Source organism: Lynx rufus, unplaced genomic scaffold (assembly GCF_022079265.1).
Source record: "Lynx rufus isolate CCGP_SWC_20201006 ecotype Redwood Valley unplaced genomic scaffold, mLynRuf1.p SCAF_1, whole genome shotgun sequence".
Classification (NCBI taxonomy): domain Eukaryota; kingdom Metazoa; phylum Chordata; class Mammalia; order Carnivora; family Felidae; genus Lynx; species Lynx rufus.
The window spans coordinates 55,396,041-55,402,346 of NW_025814823.1; the positions used below are offsets into that span (position 1 = coordinate 55,396,041).

The 6,306-nt window shown below is 34.0% G+C and overlaps 1 pseudogene; it reads left to right on the top strand.

Annotated features, from left to right (window-relative positions):
• Positions 1 to 5,031: 5,031 nt before the first annotated feature.
• On the top strand, positions 5,032 to 5,706 carry LOC124508630 (40S ribosomal protein S6-like; annotated as a pseudogene).
• The last annotated feature ends 600 nt before the right edge of the window (positions 5,707 to 6,306 follow it).

The following is a 6,306-nucleotide window of genomic DNA, read 5'->3' on the forward strand; positions in this document are numbered from 1 at the left end:
CTTGAATTTCTCACTGAAGTAAAATCAAATTTATATATTTATTACAGCCAAAGAGTGGAAAGTTCAAGGCTTTTTAAATAATGCACAATATAAGTATTAAAGACTAATTTATTAAATTGCTTGAGAGCAAAATCTTAAATTTTCAATTTGTTAAAATTCTACTAGGATCTTGTAGTGAAAACAAAACATATTTCTTTAGTCATGTGACAAACATACATTCAAACACACACTGTTACTTTTATATTCAGACTTAGGTAAGACAGGAGGTCTGATATATTTGGTAACTGGCATGAAACATGTTGGAATGATGGATCCAGCATGACATAGTAAGGATGAGACAGATAACGGAATACTGTGCAAGCTAATTCCATAAATGTGGCTTAGAAAATAAGAACAGTCTAAAGTTGCAATTTAGTCTATCATTAACACCAGTCTAGAATCAGCAATCTTCAAAATGTGGTTATAATCATATCGATATTTTTATAGCAAGGAAATCAGACAAAATCCCTAATCTGTTCACAATTTTCTAAATTCTTAGCAGTTTTCAATGAGGAGATGTGTTCACAGACGATAGTGTTTCCACTTAGTGAGTTGGGATGGGATAAAGTTCTAGCTCCAAGTCACCCTCCACCATTCCTTCCTTCCCTGCTTGCTTCCTTCCTTCCTTCCTTCCTTCCTTCCTTCCTTCCTTCCTTTCCCCGTTTTCCTTCTTTCTCTTTTAGAAAGAGAAAAAGAGTGAGCAGAGGAGAGGAGCAGAGAGAGAGAAAATTTTAAGCTGCCTCCAAGTTCAGCCTGACGTGGGGCTCAATCTCACAACTGTGAGATCATGACCTCAACTGAAATCAAGAGTTGGATGCTTAACCAACCGAGCTACCCAGGTGACCCTACACTGTTCCACTCTTAAGGGAAAGGTAGAATACATGAGTAGGCAGACAGCAGAGTGTTTATACACTAGACTTACAAGACAATATGGTTGAGTAAAAAAGAAGAACTTCAACACAAGATAACATAAGTATATACAAGTTCTCCCTGAGTCTTTTATGTTAAGGTCTAATTGAGAACAAAAGACACTCACAGAATGGTAGGAATGTACCTTTATCATATCATCAGTTAAAGAAGATAAATTAAGATTATCTCAAAATACAGAAAAAAATAACTAAAGAAAATAAAACATAAAACTAGTTAGCAAAAGAGACCTTATTTGATAAAGTCTTAATATGGAAAACATCATGATTTGTAACAGACTTAATATTTTTTAAGTTAAATGATATAAATATTACTATCATGACTCCTATTAAATATTATGCTGAAACGCCAAGCTAATGCGTAACCACTCGGACACTACTAGTATACTATTAACAACTTTTAAAAAATCTAACAAAAAATAAAAGAAGAAAAAGTATATGTATTAGTAATTACAGCAACACCTATGAAGTTTCCAGGGATAATTTTATAGGAATTATACTAGAATATAATAAAGAGAAGTATGAATGTATCACTAAAGGACACAGTGAAATATATAAGATGTTCATGGAAGGATACACTAAATATTGTACAGAAAACAATTCTCTATTTCACTTAAGATTAAATTTGATGACTTATGATATATATGTGTTCACAGTAACATAACAAAATCAGAGTTTATTTTATTCATTCAAAAATTCTGGACAGAGCCTATAATGATTTGTGAAGCTGTTCCATGAAAAGATCAATATCCCAGTTTCCTTCTATCTTTCTCCGGCATTAATCTCAGCAGAAGCATATTTTGAAGATAAACAGAATCTTTTTGAGGGCTGGTTGTAGCTCTGTAAATGTAAGTTAGAAATCTCAATGACTCCAAATTATTGTGTAATCAATTTGAAGGACAGAGTTGCCATCAACTGAGATAGGATGCTGGGTAGTGTCAGGGTAGGTCAGGAATTCACTCTGACATTCGTTAGACAAAACTCAAGTAAGGAGATACATATACAAGTCTGGGACTGTCTATAGTAGAGATAAAATGTGGAGGTCATGATTATACAGGTGTCATTTAAAGTCTTAGTACAGAAACTTATCTACAAGAAATACATGCAGGTAGAAGGAAGGATTAAGAATGGAGCTCTGAGGGGTGCCTGGGTGGCTCAGTCGGTTAAGCGTCCGACTTTGGCTCAGGTCATGATTTCGGGGTCCGTGGGTTCGAGCCCCACGTCGGGCTCTGTGCTGACAGCTCAGAGCCTGGAGACTGTTTCAGATTCTGTGCCTCCCTCTTTCTCTGACCCTCCCTTTTCATGCTCTCTCTCTCTCTCTCTCTCTCTCAAAAATAAATAAATCTTAAGAAATAAAAATAAAAAAAAAGAATGGAGCTCTGAAACAGTGTAACAATATAAGGTTGTACAGAAGAGCAGAAACCAAAACAAATCTTTTTAAAGGAGTATCTACTGAATTAAAAGGAAAACTAAGAGAATAAAATGACCTGAAAAAGAAATGAATAGATTTAAGGACTGTATCAAGTATTCTTGAGATATTGTGCAAAAATTAAGAGAATTGACTTTAGTTTTAGTGACATTGATTAATTGGTATTTTGATAAGTTACACAGTCTTTATAATGTGGTGAAGTTGAAAGATTGGTGTTGAGTTAGGCAGGAATGGGGAAAGTATTGATGCTAATAAAATTACATAATTATTTTTTTTTGACATGTGTTTTGCTCAAAGGGAATCAAATAATTATAGCCATAGTTGGGGAAAATATACCTATACCTATACCTATACCTACACCTATACCTATACTTATACATATATATATATATATATAATAGGTATATGAATATATGAATATATATATTATATAATAGGTATAATAGGTATATAATATATATATATCTATATCTATATATATATATATACCTATATATATCATATAATATGTATAATAGGTATATAACAGGTATATGAATATATGAATATATATATATATATTCATAAACCTATGTATGAAAAAGAGTGTTTTTTCATTGATGTCCTTATGCAGATGAAAGAGGTTAGAATCCAGGGTACATATGGAAGGGTTTGGTTTTGAGTGGAGCATAAATAATTTTTAGGTTAACAGCTGGGAACAAAATGTGAGTAGATGTAGTGGTGTGAATCTTTGGGTGGTTCCACTCTGCTGATGTTCATTCCAACATCAACTTCTCTCCTGCCTTCCTGGCAAGGAAAAAAAAATGAAGTAATTATAAGGAAGCAGTAGAACCCAGACTGACAAAACAAAATTATCCCAGATACTTCAGTGGAATTTCACTTACTAATCACTGGCCAGCATTTATCTGACACTGACAAATGTTTTGCCTTTTCTCTTTAACAGAGTATATTATTGTATTGGGAAAAATGGTGGGTTTTAGCATGGAATAAGAGAAGAATGGAATTTGTATAAAGGGAGCATCAGTGTCTTTTATACTCAATGCAGCGCTCAACACAATCTTTCAAAGAACTTTACAAACTGGAATTAAACTCGTTTCAACAAGAAAATTGTCAAAAGAAAAGAAGAGTTTAATAAAAAGAAGGAAACAAAAAGGAGTTTTTGATGTCTGGATGGTAAAGTATCAGCAGCAATAGTAATTAACGAGAAGTGATTCAGAAATAAACACTTTTATTAATGTGATAGAATAGAGTCCAGAAAGAAATTTAATTTATAATGTGACCAAGACAGCTGCAACATTCTCCTCAGCTTGGCTATACTTTCTACAGGTTTCTTCTTGAATCTAGGATCCTGATCTCCCTTTTCTCAGAACATTTACATCAGAAAATTTTTAAATTCTTTCTCTGCTCCTTGAGATTTTTTTTTTTTTTCAAAATTTACAACCCAGAAATGCCTTTCTTGAGGACCTGGGAGGTATCCCTATGAAATGTGGTCATCAAGAGAGATGGAGCCCCTGTCTCTCAGTCATTGTGGGTGGATAGGAGCCTTATTTCAGTAAGCACCAATTAGCAAACACATTGGCCTAATTACATTGACCAATTTCTCCCCTAATGTCTTCCAGTTCTTTTCCACTAACTCACTTCAGTGCTTGAAAACTTCTGCCTTTTGTTTCAGTGGAGGTTGGATTCAGTTTCTCTCCTTTATTGCTTTGCCTTCTTTTCTAAATAAAGTCTCCCTCTTTAAGTCTCTCTTGCCTGTTTAACTTATATTATACAGTATAATTTTTCTTTGACAAATGAAATTGTGTGTAATAGTGTTATCAATCTGTAGGTAAATGATTTTTTATTCATAAAATTGTATGAGAGGACCTATTTGGGGGAAATGATCCTATTTCACACTGTTATCAAAAATAAAATCAAATTAACTTAAAAACAAAAAAGTTTGAAAAATGTAAAACTATAGCCGTGCCTGGGTGGCTCAGTTGGTTAAGCCCCTGATTCTGATCTTGGCTCAGGTCATGGTCTCATGGTTCATGGGATTGAGCTCCACATCGGGCGCTGTGTTGACAGCACTGAACCTGCTTGGTATTCTCTCTCTCCTCTCTCTGCCCCTCCCTTGTTTGGGTTCTCTCTCTCTCAAAATAAATAAATAAACATTAAAAAAAGAAAAATGTAAATCTATAATATTATAGGATAATTTATTATTTTTCTCATAAAATACGTTTTGCAAGTTTAATTTGTTCTGAAGTCTAGTATAAATACTAGGAATTTGTAAACATGAGAGACCTTATCCCTGCTCTCATTAAAACAAAAAAAGATTGATCAATTCGACTAAAGAAAACTAACAAGTCAAATAATCAGTACTTCTATACTTCAAAAGATATTTTACAAATGAAATATATATAACTAAAAGCCTAGAAGAAAATGTGTCCAACGAATATATAAAAATTCTATGCAGAATGCATCAAACATTTCTACAAAGTGAAAAAGGAAATGGAAAAAAAATACTTCCAAAAGAAGTTGAACAAAATATATGAATGGGTGACTTTTACAAATACACCTTGTTTCCAAAATATATCAGAAGGAAGCCCATGCATGTCTTCATCTTGTGGCACTTTGGAGGTGGTAATCTGTTCTAGGATGAAGCTGAACATTTCTTTCCCAGCTACAGCCTTCCAGAAACTTATTGAAGTGGATGATGAACTCAAAATGTATACATTTTATGGAAGTACATGGCCACAGAAGTTGCTGCTGATGCTCTGGGTAAAGAATGGAAGGGTTATGAGATCTGAATCAGTGATGGCAATGACAAACAAGACTTCTCCATGAAGCAGGGTATCTAGACCCATGGCCATGTCCGCCTGCTGCTGAGTAAGGTGCATTCCTGCTACTGACCAAGGAGGCCTGGACAAAGAAAGCACAAATCTGCTTGGGGTTGCATTGTGGATGCCAATCTCAGTATTCTCAATTTGGTCGTTGTTAAAAGGGGAGAAAAAGAATCTGCAAACTTTTCAATCTAAGATGATGTCTGCCAGTATGTTGTAAGAAAGCCCCCAAATAAAGATAAGAAGCCTACAACCAAGCACCCAAAATTCAGCGTATTGTTACTCCATGTAACATCCGTGTGTTGCTCTGAAGAAACAATGTACTAAGAAAAATAAGGAAGAGGCTGCAGAATATGCTAAACCTTTGGGCAAGAGAATGAAGGAGGCCAAAGAAAAACACCAGGAACAGATTGGCAAGAGACAAAGGCTGTCCTGTCTGAGAGCTTCCACCTCTGAGTCTGAGTTCAGTGGGGGAGGAAAGATTTTCTAAGGGTAACAAATAAAATCAGACATCCAAAAAAAAAAAAAAAAGCCCACACCAGTTATATTCTTCAAATCATAATTAGCATCACATTCAAAAGTTTGGAAAAGATTTAAATGATGATATCTAATGTAAACAAAAATTATCACAGTAACATATGAGTTCAATTTATTCTCATCTGTATAAAATCCCATAATACTGCAATGCCACTTCGTAGTATATAACTTAAATGAGTGAACCAAGCTAAGCAGAAGGGCATTATCTCATTTTCAGTGTTTACATTTGTTACAAGGGCAATGTAGTCTGGCATTATTTGGGAAGTAAAGTAACTGAATAAAATAGAAAATAGCTTTCAAATGTGCCAGAAATTACAATAATTTTTCAAAATATTCTATCATGATATAATTGCTGGCTTCAAACTATGGTACTAAAAACATGTTGAAGGTTCTCAGAGAAATGCGCGTTTTAAAATAAATTCATATGCATATAAAATATTAAAGAACAGTTATAAAAAACCATGGCTAATAAGAATATTCATCTTAATGCTTCAAGGTGTCTTGATGTAAGTGTTTTTTAACCTTTGGCTTTGAAATTCCTGATATTAATTCT